This window comes from Patiria miniata, unplaced genomic scaffold (genome assembly GCF_015706575.1).
Source record: "Patiria miniata isolate m_02_andy unplaced genomic scaffold, ASM1570657v1 HiC_scaffold_7, whole genome shotgun sequence".
Classification (NCBI taxonomy): domain Eukaryota; kingdom Metazoa; phylum Echinodermata; class Asteroidea; order Valvatida; family Asterinidae; genus Patiria; species Patiria miniata.
This window is the reverse complement of record NW_024037074.1, coordinates 20097928-20120510: the sequence shown is the minus strand read 5'-3', so window position 1 is coordinate 20120510 and position 22583 is coordinate 20097928.

Here is a 22583-nt window from a genome sequence, read left to right as displayed (position 1 = left end):
CGTAGCGAGCATGCGAGTTTTGCATTCCACCGCGCTTTGTTTAAGAGGAATAGTTGACATTCCGGGCGTTTCGGTATATAGTTTCTTGAAGGGTTAGCTGCAAAATAACTTTGATTTCGATCCAACACCTTGTTGCGTTCAGACCATCTTTTACGAGCTCTTGCACTTTCCACTTATACCTGCAATTTTGAGAGAGGCTCCCTATAGCAGTGGAGTATTTTCATCCATTTTCACTGCTGATCGTCGATTTTAACATCGGACACGGAGAAGGCATGAACGTAGACCATCCCAAGTGGTGAGTAAATTCCTTGTCTGATATTTAACCTTTTTATGCTTAAAACATTTTTATGCCTAAAACATTTTTATGCCTGAATCATTTTATGCCACAGTAATTCCCATAATTCATTAGTCATTTATTGTTTTTATGCATTTCAGATAATATCCTTGGAGCGACTTCATTAGCCCATTTCCCTATTTGACTGTCGTTTTTATAGACCCAACAAAGTTCTGTCTTTATATACTCACCAAAGTTCCTAATATAATTCTTTTTGTAAATACTGTACCTGATCATTTGTATATAAAATTATTGTCTCAAATTTGTACTATAAATAAAACATTTCATATTATTGAGACTACAGAAACAATCGCTCTACCCAAATCATTTTTTAGTGGAACCCCTCGGTTGAAAGGAGAGTGCCACATTTTTAACTAACTAATTCCACTCTCCCCGGTTACATGACGTTGAATTTATTTCAGGCTTTGCATATTTATTCATTAATGCTTAGCCAAATGCCAAATCAATTTTCATGTAAACACATTAGTGCCTCAGCTTCATGGGGACATGAAACAATTGGCAATTCTAAATTGAGGTGTTTTGTTTCTGTGTGATCCTGTTCCATACAAATAGATCTCTTTTTTCTAGATCACCAACCTTCCCAAATTTTTCAGCCACTTTAGACTTTGCACAGGCCTTATTGTGCAGTGTGCACCCCCCCCCTCCCCGATAAAGTATAAATATTGTTAAATGGTGTCATGATACATCATGTACATGTGACATGCACCACTGCTTTAGTGTTGGCGGTACATGTAGAGCTTTGAATGTATGAAAACATTTCTCCCATGCCCCACCCCCAGCCCACCCCCTAATAAAAGCAATTGTACATGTGATCCTGTTTTCTGAAAAAAGCATTTTGTTATGATTTTTCAGGAAGTTTGCAGTATCATTCTCCTGACAAGAGGGTTTCTCGTATTTTCTGGAGCTCTGGTGAGATGGTGGTGTGATGAGCCGTTGACTCGTTGTGATGAGCCGTACAGTGGAAGTGAATCTTTCATCCCACATTTGTGCATGGAGGATCAGGGTTACACAGACATGAGCATGTGTTGGGTGTATTTTTGGTAACTGAATGTGTGCAAAACTGTGTGATGGCCATGTGCACTGCTAGATTTGAACAAACCCTGCATCGCCTTGATCCGACACATTAAGAACTTCTGTTGTCTGCTTGCCAAGGAATCACTCTGGAATTTAAGCTCAGGATTCACACGTCACACATGATCACTCGCGATGGACTGGTTCTCGCTCCCATAATATCGGACATGGTTACATTTTAATGCCCATTTATGGTCATTGATTGGATCACCTCTGCACATGTGCGGTACAATTTTGTTTTTTAGAAAATGATATTTACATTCTGATTTCTCGTGCATGGCTATCGCAAAACTGACTCGTACATGAACCATAAACAGTAGGCAAAATGGTCATGTCTCTACTGAAACTGCATTAGTGACAACATTGTTGCCATTTTGAATGGGCTGGATCCATGCTTACATTATCATTGTGATTTTGTACATAAGGGCAGTTTGTGACCTAGGCTAATTTGTTTACACCGGTAGGAATTCTTCCTGGACTACTGCAAACGACACTCCTAAGTGCCAAAATTATGAAATAAAATACAGCTGGATATTAACTTTCACTGAAAATCAACTAATTGTCGACACTACTAAAATGCTATTATTAAATTATATATTTTTATCGGTGCTTTTTTTTTAAAAGTAAGTAAATAGGCTACTAATGACAAGTTTTAAGTTGGCCTTCTTTTCCATACTTTAAAACAGATGAGACTTTTACGTGTACACATGTGGATTGCTTTTTTAGGTGTACTGTGACCAATGGGAGACCAATGGATTTCACTAAATTGGCCGCCAACTTAGATAATGAAATAAAGTAAAATATAAATATTACCCTGCCAGTTTTTAAATCTAATATTCAATTGGAGTCTGCCTTTGCTTGTGCCACATGCAATGATTGGCTGCAGCCTCTACTATCTCTGGGGGAATGCGGCAATCTCTATGCTGTGTGATGTCATGTGGCCATAGATTTCAGCAACCGTGCTGGTTACTTTTGCTTCTTGGAAGGGTTCTGGACACAAGTGTTGTGCTGACCCGACTCGAAACTGTAACCGACCCAACCAAAAACCAACTTTGTGTTTGGTCGGGTCGGTTTGTCTGTCATTTCAGTTGAGTTGGTCAGTTTTGTGTTTGAAAATTTGCGGATCAGGTCGGATCGGGTCAATTCAAAACCCGAAATAAACGGGGAAAAAAGATGGAAACAGTTTGGAAATTAACACAGCGCAGGATTTGGATTATCTATAATGTTTCGCATTGGTTTGGCCTATAGTGGACCCGACCCAAAGCAAAACTTATTAACTGAACAGGGGAGGTTTTCGAGGTTTGGATGAAGCTAATCTGGACACTTGTGGACATATGCAGGACTGCATTTGCTCGAGTTTTCCTAATAGCCCGAACAGTCCTGAATCCTGGAAATTTAATACGATTCCCCCCCCCCCCACACACACACAGGGAGGTAGGGTTAATGAAAAATGTTTGAAGTGATAAGTGTTGCACCCGTAGTGGTTTAACTTCATGAATATTGCTGTGCAAATAGGGGCAGGATATTGTTTCTTTTATGAATTTTTTTAACAATTCCAAGCAAACTTGGAGCATAAGTTACATTTGTTCATATAATCATAAGGCCATCTGACCTACAGGAGTCTGATGTAGAAAGCTCATTCTGCTTAATATTACTGGTGTTCGTACGAAATTATTTGTATTCTTAACATGCATGATCTGGCCGGAGTTCTGCTGAATATTTCCCCCACAAACCACTGGCCTGTGACTCTCAGCGCACGGTTTCGCTGCCGGCTGCAGTTCAGCGGGCAGGGCAGTGCAACAACGCCGTGTTAACGCCGCGCGTGACCCGGTGGTGTGTGCGTGCGTTCACGCTCTACAGCTACTGCGCCGTGTGATGTTCGTGTATACCGCGCGGTGTTCGTGAAAAGTGGCTGTAATTTTAACGGTTATAAAAAAAAATCTACCGCTGGCCTTCGAATGAAACTGCATGAGTCATTTAAGATGGTCCTTATTTACAAGTAGTGACCATGGAATATTTGGGGAAAACTTGGTGTCAATAATAAAACGGGATTTTCGTCGGGGATTTTTAACAACTTCCAAAACAAACAGCGACAGAAAACCTTACGCACGAAGCGTAAACAAACCTGATTTTTACAGGTATTTTGAACTTTATGGGCCAGCTCAATCTCCCGATGTGTGGAAACTCACGTTTTCTGTCAGAATTACAGTATGGCACCATAAGACATTGTTTGAGTCATGATTTAGGGGCAAGTTTGGGGCATGTTTTTCGTGTTTTGTTTTCGTGAAAATTTAGGACGCCATCTTGGATTTCCAAAATTGCATGACGTCATCACTTTGATACACTGGAGTAAACAAACGCTGTGCGGACAAAATTGCTCAAGTTAATTACGTTATGTCCATGGGATTGAAACGGCCGTGAGCTCTAGACAGTTGATTCGGATGCCGCCTATATAAAAAAAACACCGACCACCGGTGTGGACGGTAATTCTGTCCCCCGGTAAAAGTGTCCGGGGGGACAGAATTACCTAGGTAAAAGTGTCCCCCCCTGTCCCGTTAATTCTGTCCCCCTCCAGGTAATTCTGTCCCCTCCAGTTAATTCTGTCCCCCCTGGTTTTGCACGCATAAGTTGTTATATTGATGTTATTATAATGAATTCAGCGCACAGGGTATACATTTTTAGATTTTTCCACCCTTCATCAATAATTATCAAAATGAAATTAACGTTTAGATGTTAATCAACCGATCTATGTTTCTGCAAGAAGGCACGCGTAGTAATACTCAACCTATCGCTAGCACGCGCACGCGCATCAGCCGCCAATACGTGTGTGACTGTCATGGCGGACTTCAATGAGGAGAATTGGCAAAATTATATGTGACACGGGTCACCGCGCCGCAGGCCCGCTGCTGGTGCACTGTTGTCCCCGTCCCCGGCTGCGGCCCTGGCGCGGCCCGTAGGTGCAGTACACTTGCGCGCACGCCCACCATGCAAATCGTTCGCTCCCGAAATCGTCATCAAAACGGGAGTTGTGCTTTGACGTAAGCACCATTCCCGAATTTAGCAAGGCGCCGCGCAAAAACAGTTAATAACTTTACTAATATACAGTCTGGGTGCTAGACTTGTGACGTTGCACGGGGACACATTTACCAGGGGGGACACATTTAACGTCGTGCAGGGGGACAGATTTACCTAGAGGGGGACAGGTTTACCTAGGTAAAAGTGTCCCCCTGGACAGATTTACCGGGTCACGACCCGGTAGATCTGTCCGGGGGGACACATTTACCAGGGGGGACAGAATTACCTGCCACACCGGCACCCGACGACGCGACTTGCATATCATGTACTAGATACTATACTGCACATTGTACATGTACATGTACATGAGTACGTACGCGTACGTAGGTACGGCCGGGTACACCCACAAGAGTCAAGATCAAGACTGGTGGAGCATCCAAGGCCAAGCGTGACTCCGCGTATCCGGATACGAGGTGGGATAGGTGAGTGGCGGGGTGCGTACTTTTTTTTCCTAGGAGGGTTATTTTTCCTTTGAATCATTGCAAGACTTAGGTTCTCGTTCTATTTTCCCCTTAATTTAAAGATAGTGGATATTTTGCCGGAGGTAATGACGGCAAACTAACGATTACTAAAGGTTTGCCGGCGGCAATCCATATCAACAGAGGGCGCTGTACTCTTTAAAATAGGGCTGAATTATAAGATGTATTAAAAAGTTGTGTAGCACGTTTGGTGTAGTGGTTAAGCAAAGGCTCTAGTAAGCGGGATGACTCGAGTTCGAATCCAACCGCACCACATTTTAAAGTTTTTTTTTTCATCCCCAAATAAATAAGAATATTCTTCTTTTATTATTTTAACATGTCTCAAATTTTTTTTGCAGAGTATTACATTTTCTTTTTCAGATTTGTGGCTCTGGAGGATTTTTTTTAAAAGGGAAATAAAGTCCGAAATTATAAAATGGTCTGAATCCCATCTTGTGAATACGAGGTAACAACAATAATTTTGGCATGGAGCCAGACTAAAACTTGTCACCGGAAAATGTTTTAAGTACAAAAAAACAGTAACTGCGCATGTTCAGTGCATATCCGGCAAACTAACGTTTACTAAAGGCAAACCGTCTCCGGCAAAACATACACTGCCTAATTTAAAATTATCTCAGTGATAAATTTGGAGGAGAAAAATAGCTGATGAAAATGAGCAGCGACGACGTGGATTCGAACCAGGGATCTTTGTATCCATAGCTCATCTCACTATCCACTAGGCAACTGTGTGGTAGCTCGACGACAACCATTCTTTTAAAATGCTTTAATGTAACTAGTTGAGTAGCTAGTTGAGTAACTAACAACAATGCTGTAGATGTCATTGTCCGTTCTCATGGATAAACATGAATTATTCATGACATTGCCCCTAACCCTCCTAGGAATAAAAAATTACGCTGGCGGGGTATTCTGCAATTTGTGCCCCTAGAGGAAATAACGTAACCATGGTAATTTTGTACACTCATAAGTCATAGTCATAATATTATAAACTAGAGGTTGTAGGAACAACCACACGGTATTGGGCCATGCATGGATAGCTGGAGTTACCCAGCCCTAAATTTTATCATTGGGTTGTCCGGGGGCTGGAGGAAGCTTTTCACGCGAATTAGCACTCCCAGCAGAGTTGGCAGGTCTAAAAAAAAATTCGAAAATGGGCAATTTTGTCCCTGTTACACACTAATTTCAACTGGAACTCACCCAAACCTTGCCTGGAATAACCATTACACAGGTCCTTGAAGTGAAAAAACGATCCACAATGAAGATTCAGCCTACAATTGCAGTGAAAAGACGAGGCATAAACCGACAACCGTGCGGTCATGGCGAGGCCCGCAATTGGATTTGTGCACAGCGCGTTTACCAGTTCGTTCTTGCCGGCTGCGCTGGCTGATGGCGCATGACGTCACGTGGAAGCGGATTACCCAACAACTGTTTCATGCACGATAACCGGCAAACTTTGGTTGCCATCCACTATCGCAGCTATGATGCGAGTGGTAAACCTCAACAGTCGTCGGGTATTCCGCTTCCGCATTAGTGATATATATAGCCACATCTTGATTAAATCTCTCACGGTTGATTTTTTAGCAATTGTTTAAGGTTTAAAGATTGTTTTACTGTAACTTCCGATCTGATGACGTAATCAAATTTATTTTGCGTGGAGGTCTTGTCTGCATTATGGTCATCATGTACATTAATTTTGAAGCGATTACCGCAAACTTCGCCACAGACATCAAGTGAAAATGCGTTTTTGACGTTTTGTAACCTGCCGCTAGAGGGCGCTCCAACACTTCATGGCGTCACCCATCATTTTTTTTGAAAGGTCAATCCAGTCAGACACTTACATCGTTAAAAGCGAATTCATATCTTCTTCCACTTTCAAATTATTAGGCACTTCTGATTTCAACAGGAATGAAGGGTCACGTGATTTTACGCGCACAAGATAAAATGAAGAGCATGTATTATCATGTCGACACCCGTAAAATTCAAGTTCCGGTCTGTCACGGTTGATTTTATATGGAATTTCAAAGATTACATTTATTTAACTATCAAGTGAGGTCACGTAACCCGTAATGATGTCATAATGATGTAAGTTTACAAAAAAGCACATCTTCAGTGGATTGTGCATTCATGTATTGACAATTGAAATTTGCTGAGGAGAACTAAAAAAAAACTAGAGGTTGTAGGAACAACCACACGGTGTTGGGCCATGGATTACCGAAAACTTTGCCACACACATCAACTCAAAATATGCATGTTTAAATCCATGTTTGACTTTTTCAACATGCCGCCAGAGGGCGCTCTAATATTTGATGACGTCACCTGTAAAAAATTTGTACAGTACTGCCTAGGCAGACACTCAAATCGTTGAAAGCAAGTTCGCATCTCCTGCCAATTTCAAATAATAAGACACTTCCGGTTTCGACCGGAAGGAAGGGTCACGTGATTTTGCACTTAATACCAAAAATTAAGACCCTGCAATATTGTATCGATTGCCATAAAAACAAAATCAAATCTGTAGCAGTTGATTTTATATTGATTTTCAAAGATTAAATCTAGAAATATTTGACTGCTTGTAATATGATACTTGATGACGTCATTGTGACGTTATTACCAGAAAGTTCAAGAGCTATTTTAACTGTGCTATGTACAGCCAAATCTTGATAATATCTATCACGGTATATTTTCTAGCAATTTTTTAAGGTTTAAAGGTCTTTTTAACTTCCGGTCTGATGACGTAATCAATTTTTTTTCGCGTACAGGTGTTGTCTGCATTATAGTCATCATGTACATTAATTTTGAAGCGATTACCGCAAACTTCGCCACAGACATCAAGTGAAACTGCGTTTTTGACATTTTTTAACCTGCCGCTAGAGGGCGCTCCAACACTTCATGGCATCACCCATAATTTTTTTTGAAAGGTCAATCCAGGCAGACACTTAAATTGTTAAAAGCAAGTTCATATCTTTTTCCACTTTTAAATTATTAGGAACTTCCGGTTTTGACTGGAAGGAAGGGTCACGTGATTTTACGTGCACAAGATAAAATGAAGATCATGTATTACCATGTCGATTCCCACAAATTTCAGGTTCCGGTCTCTCACGGTTGATTTTATATGGAATTTCAAAGATTACATTTATTAAACTTTGAAGTGACGTCACGTGACCTGCGATGACGTCATAATGACGTAATTACAAAAAAGCACATCTTCAGTAGATTGTGCATTCATGTATTGACAAATGAAGTTCATATGTTTCCATTTTTCCAAACAGTTCTGGAGAAGAATTGTGTCTTGGAGAATAAAAAAAAAAAAAATAGTGAACTTTTACAAAAACAATAGGTTTAACACCTAAAAATAGTAAATTCTTACAATAACAATAGGTTTTGGGCTCAAGGCCCAACACCTAATAAGTATTGTTAGGTGTTGGGCTAAGCCCAACATCTATTGTTTTTGTAAGGGTTTACTAATAATTTTTTTTTATTCTAGACACATTCGTTTCCAGAACTGTTTGTCAAAATGAACACATATGAACTTCAATTGTCAATACATGAATGCACAACCCACTGAAGATGTGCTTTTTTGCAATTAACGTCATTATGACGTCATCACTGGTCACGTGACGTCACTTCAAAAAATAATAAATTTAATCTTTGAAATTCAATATAAAATCAACCGTGCGAGACCGGAACTTGAATTTTGCGGGAATCGACATGATAATACATGATCTTCGGTCGAAACCGGAAGTGCCTTATAATTTGAAAGAGGAAAAAGATATGAACTTGCTTTCAACGATGTTAGGCTGTGGTAGAACTGACCTTTTCAAAAAATGATGAGTGACGCCATGAACAGTTCGAGCGCCCTCTAGCGGCAGGTTAAAAAACGTCCAAAATGCATTTACAGTTGATGTCTGTGGCGAAATTTGCGGTAATCACTTCAAAATTAATGTACGTGATGACCTTAATGCAGACAACACCTGTACGCGAAAAAAAATTGATTACGTCATCAGACCGGAAGTTACAATAAAAAGACCTTTAAACCTTCAAAAATTGCAAAAACATCAACTGTGATATATATCAAGATTTGGCTATATATAGCACAGTTGAAATAGCTCTTAAACTTTCTGGTAATAACGTCACAATGACGTCATCAAGTATCATATTACAAGCAGTCAAAGATTTCTAGATTTAATCTTTGAAATTCAATATAAAATCAACTGCTACATGGCAATCGATATTTGGCAATTTATGGCAATCGATACAATATTGCAGGGTCTTCCTTTTTGGTATTAAGTGCAAAATCACTTGACCCTTCCTTCCGGTCGAAACCTGAAGTGCCTTATTATTTGAAATTGGCAGAAGATGCGAACTTTCTTTAAACGATGTGAGTGTCTGCCTAGGCAATACTGTACCAATATTTTTCAGGTGACGTCATAAAATGTTAGAGCGCGCTCTGGCAGCATGTTGAAAAAGTCAAACATGGATTTAAACATGCATATTTTGAGTTGATGTGTGTGGCATGACGTGAACACTCCTCCTAAGACCAACCCGACCAACCATATAGGCAATTGGGGTTGGGACACACCATTTTGGGGAGCCTGCCCTAGGGGGATTAAGATATTTATAAGCACTTATCTTTATATAATTGCTTCCTAAAAGGAGCGAAGGTCACTCTGCCCGAGAGATTTCAAGCATAATATTTGGTTGCCCAAATTTAATCTGTCGGCCAACAAAAGTATTATCAATTAATGACGTACTTAAAATGTTAACTTGTTTTATATGTTGAGATGTGAAAATCCGTGAATAAATGGCTGAGAACGATCTGTTACTGTTATGCTAGCATAAAACCGCAATTCACCAGAAAGTATAGGCCTATTTCCAGAAAGCAGTGTGGCTAACAGGTGGTATTTCATTTAATCACAAGTCATTATCTCGCTGGGACTGTGGAGCAGGGAGGGGAGTTTTGTTTACTTAAGGGCTCCCCAGGGGCTCCCAACAGAGGTCCAAAATGGTGTGTGAAACTAGCAACTTTCTTAAGAGGGCCGTTTTCGTCATGCAAAGTTTGCGGTAATCCATGGCCCAACACCGTGTGGGACGTTGTTCCTACAACCTCTAGTTTTATTTTGTATTCATAAATACCTCAGACAGTTTAGCCATTCCTATTGGCATGATTGGTCGAGAGCTCGTCACATGGCCGGTCTAAAACAGATGATAAAGACATGGCTAGTGTCACATAAAATGTGGACTCCTAAAAATCCTCATGTAGGCATGCGCAAATCTACCAGTGAGTCAGAATTTTATAGTTCTAAATTCAAAACGCAACGCCCCAGGTGCGTTCTGCGGGACATCGCACAGAACGTGCCGTGCACGCGTCAATCCCCATAAAACGGTTGTTTACATCTGAATCGCCAGCTGAACACTCCATTATTTAGCAAGAGGGATGTTTCAAAAAGCATGAAGTGAACTTGTTGAACAAAATCGGGATTTTTTGACCAAAATATTATATTTTTTTGACCGAAAAAGTATTTATGAATGGGAATAAATATGTGCTCGATCGGTATTAATCACTCTGTTTAAGACCGCTTAGGGTCTGGGTGCTGATAATTACCCTCGCTTCCGGCTCGGGTAATTATCAGCACCCAGACTCTAAACGGTCTTAAACAGAGTGATTAAAACCTCTCGAGCACACATTTATCCCCTTAGTACTATGCACAGTTTTCTTTGTTTGACCATGGAGGAACGGTTTTAATTATAAGTTTTGAGTTATCAGTGTTGAGTTTATCGAGATTTCGCTTATTCCAATTTTAATATCAACTCGTCAGCGGTTTCACGAAGGGGCGAATTTGCCGCAATGGGTGTTACTGTTAGGGCTAGGATTTAATAGTTAGGGTTAGGTTTGGGGAACAGGTATTGGTGAACACAATTCTCCCGTTGTCAAACTTGCGGTGTTACTATTTACCGGAAAACACCGGAAGATACCGGAAAACACCAGAAAACTACCGGAAAAATACCGGAAAACACCAGAAAATTACCGGAAAACTACCCGAAAATACACTTTATACCGGATAACACGCTAAATACTGGGAAACACCAAAAAACACTAAACACCGGAAAACACCTGAAAACACACTAAATACCAGAAAACACACTAAATACCAAAAAACACCAGAAAACACACTAAATACCGGAAAACACAAACAAATCTCACTAAATACCGGAAAACACCTAATTTTTGAAGTTGTTTGGGTCGTTGGCAAATGTTGACAACATCAATTATTTTTGCGGCGATCTAGTCTTTTTATTCTATATCTAGATCGGCAGTGCGCATATCAGATGCGCGTTCCGCATGGGCGGCGCCATTTTTCAGCGCGTGGGTCAAAAGTTGCGTTGCGCGCACCTTTATTTCCGTATGTTTGTATGGAAAAGTAATATTTTAGGTCCGTAAAAGTAATATTTTTGACCTGTAGTATTTATTTCCCCAACACAATTCAAAATAGGTTACCAAGCTCAAGCTGCATGTTCATTTCGAAGTTTGGACCATTTTATTCTTCGTATTTACTTTCTGTTTTAAAATGCTGGTGTGCATTGCTAAAAAAAAACCATTGAATCTAGTCGTTTAAGTGCTATTTGCTTCAGAATAAAACAGAGTAGCCTACATATTCCCCTAGCCTCCATCAACTAACAGAATGATGATAATTTTGAATGTCTTTTTTGAATGTCCGTAAATTTAAATTCACGGCAGTTTGGGACAACACCTGGAACACGTTTTCTCCATTGTCCCTCCTAAGGCCAAGGACATAAGCCGTTATCAGATAGAACAAATACATTTGTATTATTGAGCTCTCCTGCGCATCCAGCATCTCAAAATCTGCAAGAAGGCGCAAGAATCTCACAATATTGAACAACATGGGGAGGGAATATGTTTAAATAAACTTGAGCAGTTAATTAGATTTTTTTTTAATATCTATGGTTTTCCCATCTCGTTTCCCTATGAGTAGCCGGCGTGGTTTTGTTGTCCGCATTGTAAAAGATAATTTTCAACATCCCGATTTCGCTTCTATATAAGCTTTCCTGATTTCGCTTTTAATATCTCAATGAATTTGCAATTAATGCCCCCCTCATAACCTGGTCACGAAATATGCACAACAAACACACCCATCATCCGTACCCCTCAACCCGTGATCCTCCCACAAAGTTTGAATCTGCCAATATAATGCAGAAGGAACATTATGGGAGTGCAATTCAATTTCATTCTCAAAACGCAATATTATTGTCATTAAAGTCATACATATATGCAATGTAATCCAAATACATTGTTTTCATCCAAACAGGAAAATAATATATTGTAACACAAATCTCTAAAATCCGCCATTGAAACATTTCCCAGTGTCAATATTAAATAATTCAATGGTAATTAAAAACAGTTTTTACATTCCACGTTTTCTTTTTTGCTTAAAACTATGTTTTTATATACAATTTATCAGATAGCATGACATTTATTTAAATATTTCAAGTAACGCGCACCACCACTTTGAAACAGAAAATAAATACGAGCCTGGAGCAAACAAAAAGGTTCTATTTGATTCTTTCCATCTGCTTCAGAATACTACCAGAGGCTTGCGCAAAAAAACGGTTGACCTAAGTTGATTTACCTTTAGATGTTAAGTTCATAGTTTCCTTTATTGAGAATAGCGGTCATTTTACAGACACGATTACCCCAATTAATTTCAGTGTTGTCATTACCAAAATATATGCCCAAAATGTTTAGTGATCATTAACCAACTTGGGAAAAAAATATCCTGATGACTCTAGACACTGTTAGATCTTTTTAAAATGATTTTAGAACCCGAATCTCTGAAACAACATGGTAGGGTCATCAGCATGTTGACATCTTTTCAAGTATCATTCAGATGATGCCTCTGAATTATGTAGACGAGTATTAAAACATGCTAAAATGCTGTCGAACTGCCGAATACACATTGGCACTGTAAAATTAATGCTGTGTGGTGCACATGTATCACGATTCTATTAAATGGAACACCTTCTCTCGGTCTATGTAATGAGACATTGAGAGAGGCACTATCCAAATGTTCAATAGTTGCATAATAAATTGCATCTCGAATAAGCATCTGAGATTTTGTATATTTCTTTCCGATATATACCACAGATCTAGAATTGATCCCTATGATTTAAAAAGGGCATAATTCGTTTTTGAGTCGAGTAATACTTTTCAAACAAATTGAATAAACTACACTAAGCAAAATGATACGTCTCCAGTGTTTTTTTTAAATTACATCCCTCCGCCCCTTTGTTTTCAAAGGGTGGGCGAATCAGGAAGTTATTTTTGAAAAAAGGAAAAAAAAGTTGATACAAAATTCAGCCGTTCAGATGCATCCGTCTAACCTCTGTGATTTTTTTTTTTTTAATCATTTAACGGCAGATAAAATTACCTCGTCAAAATCAATATTCAAAGAATAAGTGTCGTTTCTTCGTCCAAGACAAAACCATTATTCTCGTCCACTATTTCTTTATTTACTTTTTTATTTTTATTTATAGGTTATAGGCATTTTCAGGTACTCAGACTGTGTTGAAGTGTACTGTTTGGGCATTCGGGTACATGTTATTGGTTGTTCATTGGTGTAAACTTGTGTTGGGGGAGGGGGGTTCCGAGTACTTAGTGCGTTTCTGTGTGTGTCTTTCGGGCATTTCGTTGGATGGTGTGTTCATGGAGGAATACCTTTTTTGTTGTTTTCAGTGTCACTTTTATTTTTTTTGGGGGGGGGGGTTGGGGTTGGAGTTGTACTGTGTGGGGCTTTTCCTGTAGTGTGTATTTCCTGTTTTCAGTTGTGAACTGTATTAACCATAGAGCAACCCCGAGGACAGGCACACCCTAGCCCTGGAGCCATAGGGGCGCACATATTATTGGAGAGAACGCGTAACGACAAGTACTTTGTGTTCTCGGGCATTTTATTGTCTTTTGTTGAAATTTGTGAGTACAGTGCTAAGTCATACTAAGTCATATAAAAATATAAAAATTAATGTGGCCTGACGTTGCGAACTTAGCAAGTTCTTCTTCAGAGGCTAAAACAGAAATGACAGAGGTACATACATTAACATGGGGGTGCACACAAACATGCAGGGATGAAAGAAGAAACACAAAAGGAGGATTAGGTGGGAAGGTGTGGAAAGATACAGGGGAGGGTGGATGAGAGAACAAAGAAACAAAGGGAGATGGCAAACCACAAGGGGTCTGGTATGAACAGGGGAGGGACCAGAAAGGGGAAGGATCAAAGGTCACAGGGAGTGGGAACGGACAAAAGAGTGTGGGAGTGAAGGGGGATTATGCAGGGGGGGGGGGGAACAGTATGGAGGTGGAAAGGGATGAAAGATGGGGAAAGACAGGTAAACACAAACAATGAAGACCAGGTGGATTATCTGTAACAGAAGACAATGGAGGAAGAAAAATATTAATCATTTCCAAGTTGGATGTTGAGACCATGTGGTTGAATGGTTCGAAGACGATTCATCCATACTTTCTCTCTGCTGAGGCGAACTGAGTCCTTGCGATGGCCAAGAGATTCAATGCCCTGCAAAATCATATCAGGAATGGAGTGGTTAGGCAGGTTGAAGTGATGACCAACAGGGGTGTCTAGTTTCTTGGTGTTGACCGTTGACCGGTGGGCATAGAAACGCTTCTTGAGCGTATTCTTAGTCTCACCTACATACTGCACTCCACAGACCCTGCAAGAAATGAGATATATGACATTAGGGGTGTTACAAGTGATGTTACCAATGGTTCTGTGGGTAGTGACAGAAGAGTGGCCAGAAAAGGAGTCAGACTCCTGGATATGAATCTGGCAGACAACACATCTGGAACTGCACTTGAAAGTACCATGCTGGGTGGGAGGGGATGCATCTAAGGATGGGACTTCAGCTCGAACAATCAAGTCCCGTAGATTTCGAGGACGCCTGTAAGCCAATGTGGGGCCGTTGGGGATGGCGCGGGCAAGGCGATCTGAAGTATGGAGGATATGATGATTGTCATTAGTGATTTTGCGAAGGGGAGGGAGATTGGGGTGAAACGTGGTAACCAAGGGAATCATGGGTTTGGCCATGGCATCAGGGGCCTTTCCCGTGAGAGCTAGATTTCTGGGGATAGCTTTAGCTCTGGCAATGGCACGATGAACTTGGCGAGAGCTGTGACCCCTGGCCACCAAGTTGTTCCTCAGTATCTGTGTATGGCGGGAGAAATCGGAATCATTAGAACAAATTCTTCTGAGTCTGAGTGCCTGGCTAAACGCTATGCCAGTTTTGCAGTGCCTGGGGTGACAGCTGGAGGAGTGGAGGTACTGGTGGGTGTCTGTGGGTTTGGAATACAGGTCAGTGGTTAGTGAGTTGCCTTGCTTGCGGACGGTGACATCCAGAAAGTGGGTTTGGTGAGCCGAGAACTCCGATGTGAATTTGATGGTTCTGTGGAAGGAATTGATGTGGTTAGTGAAGGTCAAGAGACTGTCCTCATCGCTGGTCCAGATGAAAAAAACATCATCAATATATCTCCACCAGATCCAAGGGCGACATGGGGCCGAGGCAAGAATGCGTTCTTCGAGGTCACTCATGAAGAGGCAAGCCATGGATGGGGCCATGCGAGTGCCCATTGCAGTGCCGTGTACCTGTAGAAAGTGTTCACCAAGGAAGGAAAAATTGTTCTTCGTTAGTATAAGTCTCATGAGGGTGCCAACATCACTGATGGGAGGAGTCGTGTGTCCTGCCTTGGCCAGAGCCAAGGAGCAAGCACGAACACCCTCCTCATGTGGGATGTTGGTGTACAGAGATGAGACGTCGAAAGTCCCAATGATGGCTGTGCTGGGAATCTGGTCCTTGATTCCTTCAAGCTTGCGTAGGAAGTCTGGGGTGTCGTGAATGTATGAAGAAATCTGTGGGACAAGGGGTTTGAGAAAACTGTCAATGAACAGGGAGATGCGTTCCGTGGGTGAGCCATTACCGGAGATGATGGGTCTACCGGGGTTGCCAGCCTTGTGAATCTTGGGTAGAAGGTAAAATCTGGCAGTCCTACAATCACAGGGAGAAAGAAATTTGTGAGCTTTCTTGGACAACTGGTCACGTGATCGCATATCGTCAAGTACCTGTTGTATATCTCGACAGAAAGTGCCTGTGGGGTCTGAGTCAAGGCGGGTATAGTTAGTGCGATTATCCAACTGACGGTGGGCCTCATCAATGTACTGCTGACGATCCATGATGACCACAGCTGAACCTTTATCTGCTGGCTTGATGATGATGTCGGTGCGAGAGCGCAAGGAGTTGAGAGCCAGGTGCTCCTCTCTGGGGAGATTATCATGAGTCCTGTGGGGGAAGTTGTCCGGGTTAGTGACTTGGGAATTTATAACTTGAACGTATGTCTCTATGGCTGGCACACGATTCTTGGGGGGTACCCATGAACTCTTGACTCGAAAAGGCTCTGGCTCACACGGTTCACTGTCCAGGAAAAACTCCCGCAGACGGATTCTACGGTAGTATTCCGTGAGATCTTGGCTGAGCTGAACCTGGTTCACAGAACGGGGAGCGGGACAAAAATTGAGACCCTTGGAGAGAAGTTTGTGCTCTGCGTCAGATATGGATGAGGAAGAAAGATTAACTACAGTGTTGACAGGGGGTTCTGGCGGTGGCGTGGTAGATGGGGACCTAGGACGTCTGAAACGTCTGTGTCTGCGTTGTTGTTGCTTGGCAAGCAAGCCACCAATCTTCTTGTTTCTCCTGTTGAGTAGGACAGAGTCATATAAAACATATAAAAGTCATATAAAACACAACTTTGTGTACCTTACACTACATAGGCTACACTTACATGTACCCAACTGAGGGAGAACAAGATATTCTTGTTTTAATTGTCCTCGCCTGTGCGTTAGTCTATGGGGATAGTATGGTGCTCCATCCCCGGCGTCGCATTTTTTTTTGGGGGGGGGGGGGGCGTCGCATTCTTTATTTTGGGCGTCGCAATTTTTTGGGCGGCGCATTTTTTTTGGGGGGGGGGGGCTTTTTTTGGGGCGTCTCATTTTTTTTGGGCCGCGATTTTTTTTTGGGGGGGGGCGGTCCGGTTTTCCTTTGGGCGTCGCATTTTTTTTTTGGCGGCGCCTTTTTTTGGGGGGGAGGTGGTGCATTTTTTCATGTTGGCGGCGCCCCTCCCCCCCCCCCCCCCGGCCCCCCAGTGTGTTTTGTGTTTTTTTCCAGTACTTTGTTTTTAGGTGTTTTCGGGTATTTAGTGTTTTTTGGGGTATTTTCTTGTATTTAGTGTTTCCCGGTATTTAGTGTGTTTTCCGGTATTTAGTGTTTTTGGTGTTTTCCGGTGTTTAGTGTGTTTTCTGGTATTTAGTGTGTTTCCGGTAGTTTTCTGGTAGTTTTCCGGTAGTTTTCCGGTATTTTCCGGTGTTTTCCTGTGTTTTCCGGTATATAGTATCACCCTGAACTTGCTGTGGTTGTCAGAAAAGGGGTTTTAAGTATGTCACGTTTTGGAATAAAGATTTCGCCTACTGCCGACTAATTTTTGTAACAGATGAGCTGAGATGAAACTTCAAAGATGTACCGATTACAGAATAATGGAACAATTAATTGCGGAGTACCGGTAACTAATCCCCATAGATGTTTGTCTGGTCGTGAAAAATAGAGTAAAAACAGCATTCAACATGTAAGAACTGACAATAGCATGATATAACTTACATTTAAATTACATAACTTATGAATAAAATTAGGGCTGAGTCAATTCGAATAATTGAATATTCGAATATTCGACCTTCCAATCGATCGAATATTCGAATATTCGGTTATTTGGCCATTCCAAAGCAAAAATATGCCATACATGTACATGTAGTCAATGTACGTGCGTACGTCAGCATGCCATGCATGATTTCTTCACAGGTAAGTCAGGTATTTGACAACAATCAGTTGTTCTTCAGTCGTCAGTAATTTAAAGATTAACAATAACCAGAGAAGCTAGAGTGAAGGATTCCTTGTTTGCATGGGGGACATATTAAGCTGTGAACCCCAAACACGGCGGGTGGCGTCAGCTATTGTGACTCTCCGACCCTTAACTCGCAAACAGGAACCGAGCATATCTATTACTGGAAGCTTCTTGAAGTCTACAAAACGGTGTACTTCCTAGTCACAGTATTGAGGATAAAAAAAATCACTTTTATAATAATAACTCGCACTTTTGTCACCAAGAATTGAGGAAATGATTTTATATCATTTTAAATAACTTATTCTCAACAACCAAAAACTCCAAGAAAAAAACCTATGATATTTAATGTCTTTATTCAATGAAATATGGGTCTTTGAATTGTAAATGCATATTTAAGTTTATGCAAATAATGGGCGTGGGCGCGGCATACACACGCCCCAGCTTGACACGTGCAAAGCAGTGTTTCCTTGTTTGCCCACAGGGGATGTATTATAAGCTGTGTACCCAAAACACGAAGGGTGACATTTCAGCCAAAAAAAAAAAAAATCGCCTGCCGAGCTCCGGAGGGCGCATTGTTGGCGGGCTAATTAGGGCACAGGTGCGCTGACCCGGTTCTTTTGTCTGGCTAAGTGCGTGCTCTGGAGATAACTTTCTAACAAAAAGGCCACTAAAAGGTTTGGATATTCCAACTTGCAACATTTTGATACATTTTGTCTAGCTGTGGTTTTTTATGCTGGGAATCAGGGGTACGGTGCGGTGAGTTGACCGCAAAGTCTGTCTGGCGAAATAAATGAGAGCTCTTTTGAGTTTGAAATCCTCTCTGTTGTCTGCCCTTTTTCTTGCGTTTTGCTCGACTTGGAGGACATAAGCCAGAGGTTCCCGCTATTATTACTGAAAGTATAATTGCTGAACTAGTTCTTGAAGTGTTTATGTATGTTTTATTTGTGCAAATATTGGGTGCAATTAGCAGACTAACCCAGCGAACAAAGCTGACGGACAGCAAACGAAAATGTGTTCGATAAAAGGGTGCTCTGATCAGTTGAGAGAACTAGATTATTTTGTACATGTACCGTAATTTTCGGAATATAAGCCGCGCGGCGTATAAGCCGCAGCACGCAAAAATCTGCAAATTAAGATTTGAAGTCGGCGTATAAGCCGCACCGGCGTATAAGCCGCACCGACGGCAGCGGTTTCAATTTTCTAAGGCCTCCAAATTCTAGCCAAAATGCTCTGAACCAGTTCCATTTACACTACAGAAGCTATAAAAAGGGCCACAAAAGTTGTATCAAATCATTTACAATCGATACTCTCACAAACAAATGTGGAAAATGATGATGAGAAATAAACACCGGGAATTGCTGCCGGCTGCCCCGTCCGGTCCCCGGCCGTAAAAGTTAATACATCGCCCGGCGCGGCAGCCTGCGCCGGCCTATGACAACATTTTCCTGCAGCACGTGAGAGAGTATGCAACCCACCGTGATTTTCCGCCATTGCGTGTGTTGTCTGACTGGAGCGCTACGTACAAATCTTGCTTTGTGGCAACAGATGCTGATTTGTTTTGTCCTAAAAATATACAGGTCCGTTTTTATCTCAAAACTTTTTGTGATTACTAACGAGCAGTATTCAAGTTTCGATCGTAACTTTCTTCGAAAATAGTCAAAACGATGCTGCCATTTTCATGGACGAATCCATTAATTTTGTAATTTTGAGGTTTACATCGTTTCTTGAATACATTTCAAGTACAAAAATTATATTGTGACGTTGAACAACTGATTATCGAATAAAGAAATGTTTCGGACACCATAAAAAGTATTAGTCATCTTTTTTCTTTTTTTAAACAGCGGAAATGTTGGTCATTATTGTTTCCAAGATAGTACACCCCTATATTACCTCAAATGGTGTGGTCCGCTGGGGAAAGCATGCTGCATGCAGCAGCACTAGAATCACGTACGGCTTGTTGCAAGCGTCGATCGAAGACAACTTTCACCGTACTTTTTACCGCTCGGCACCTTTATTACGTGGCACGTGGTTTCGGTTCGTTAGTGACTTTCTTAATTGATAATTCATTTCAGCAACATATCTCTTCTTAAACCAGTACATGTACATTAAATACACATGTGAATTTCATTTTTATTCTTCAAGGCTCGGCGTATAAGCCGCCCTGTGTATAAGCCGCAGTAAACATTTTCATGGGCAAAATCAACGTATAAGCCGCGGCTTATATTCCGAAAATTACGGTACATGTATACGGAGGCAGTGAGGCGAACATCGAACAGCCATAATAAATTTACCCCTAAAAGTAAACAAGAAATTCTTTTAGAAAAATCCCAGAGTCCGTAACGTAAATGAACCAAGGTTTTCAAAACGTTTTAATGTAATGTTGGGGTTCATGACAACTTTTCTACAACACCGCCACGTGCTGTGGGCAGCATACTGCGTTCAAAGCGATTCCCTATGTAGTGCCTTGATGCTGGGCCTTGGCCTTAAGGCTGGATTTTAGGGCCTTGGCCTTGGCCTCGAGGCTTGAGGGCAAAAGCCTTGGCCTTGGCCTTGGCCTTGAGGGTTCAGGGCCTTGCAATTTTGAGTCAAGGCTCTTCAAGGCCCATAGAGTTTTGCATTTTCCAGATAAATCTGTTCGAAATTTTGCTGTTACCATTTTAATCGTATTACATGTACGATGGAGGAGGGAAGCACCATATAGATTTGTGTGTTAGGCACACTTCCACTTTTATAGCATCACATGTTGTTACCATTGTAGTAGATTTGCTGCAACAATATTCCGTACACTTGTGGGGCTAATGAGATGATCACTTTAATTGCATATAACTATGGAATAGATTTGATTGGTTGTATATGTCTCCCTGATAAGTGCTAAAGATTTGCATGTATCTGTTTTAGATAATGCTGATATTTCTGACCATGTTGGGCCAGCAAATAAAAATTTCCCAAATCAGTTTCTTGGATCCCCCTTTTGTTACACTTGGGAGAATTGTGTGTCAATGTAGAAGTAAATCATTATTTTGTTTAGTTAAACCATATTGAAGACCTGAACTTATACGTTAATAGATACAGTGCAGTCATAAAACGGTGTAGGCACGTGCATTCGACACGATTGAACAGGCGATGGAAAACTTTGGGGGGAATTGGCTTCGCTGTATCAGTGTAATGTACCGCTTCTTGTGCGACCCTGTGCGAGCAGTACGTCCTCAAAATAAGTACATGAAAACGGAAAATACAAAGGCCCACACAGAAAAAAGAAATCAAGTTCTTTGCATGAGATTGCAGAGGTCTTCTACATCGATGTTGGCATGCCATTTTCGCGATGTCAATAGCCGATCCAGTAAGCCCCTCCCACTGCGCACGTGGGCAAATTAACACGTGCTCCTCTCCAATGCCACGCTGCATTTTCCTATGCTGCACACATGTACATGTACATGTAACACCAACGCGCGGGGAAACTTGCCAGGATCGCATCGGGGAAAACAGCGGTGGTTTTCTTTTGAAAGTAGGGATTGTAAGTAGGACAACAACAAACAAAAATACGGACAACGGAAACGTTACTACTCATGCTAGAAGTTTGATATGAAAAGGTGTCAGGAAGTGTTTTGTGAAGACATGAAAGACAAAATGTCTTGTTTATCTTGTCGGAAGCATCAGCGATTGGTGTTGCAGTCCGGCGTTAAAAAAATGGGTTGCATGGCTTTACTGCAAGCACTCCCAAAGCAGAAGTAATATATGTATTGCATTATTGCTTGGCATATATACAAGCTACTTTTATGGTTTTTTTGGCAGCAACTTGAAACTTAACTTTGAGAATACACTTTTGTTGTTAAAAAAAGAGAGTTTTTTCCACCTTTTTATTTCATTGCATATCACCACCGAATATTCTTATTCGAAAATAAATATTCGAATATTCGATTATCGATCGAATAACCGAATATTCGAATATTCGGCACAGCCCTAAATAAAATATGCCTGTAAAAACATAATAAATTTTAAAATGATAACAAAAAGACTGACAGCAAAAAGACACAGTGCTTATCCGTCCCAAACTAGCACTCTGACAATAAAATATAACTTAGAAAATATGCCGGGGAAAAAAGGATAAGAAACTTTAACTAGAGGTCTATGTCTGTTAGAAACAGAACATAGGGCTTTTGTGCATTTTGATTTTTTATATGACTTGTTATGACTCGTCTAAATTTGAGTTGTAAATTAACCGAATAGAATAAAATGAATGTTTAGCATTGAAATGAGACTAATCATCTGAGGACGTTCGTATTGGAATAAATATGATTGTGTGCAGAATTATTATTTCGTGAAACCAAAACACTTTGTGCAATAGCCTATAGTATACATGTATTAGCCTTGAAAGATGAGTAGCTGTCAGTGCACTAAATTCAACAGTGACCGAACCCAATTGTACGCATGCGAATTGGCTGTACGCTTTCAACTGAGCGGTTAACTGGGCTAATGCCCCTGCATTGATAACTGCAGCTAGAATTTAAGTTCATCAGCCTTGAAAACAAACTATAACCATCAGATATTATCTCACAATACCGGTACCCGTGACCCGACCCATGTAATTGTAAGCGACATTTTACGATTAACGCTGGCAGTTTGCTCGTACCCCCCCCCCCCCCCT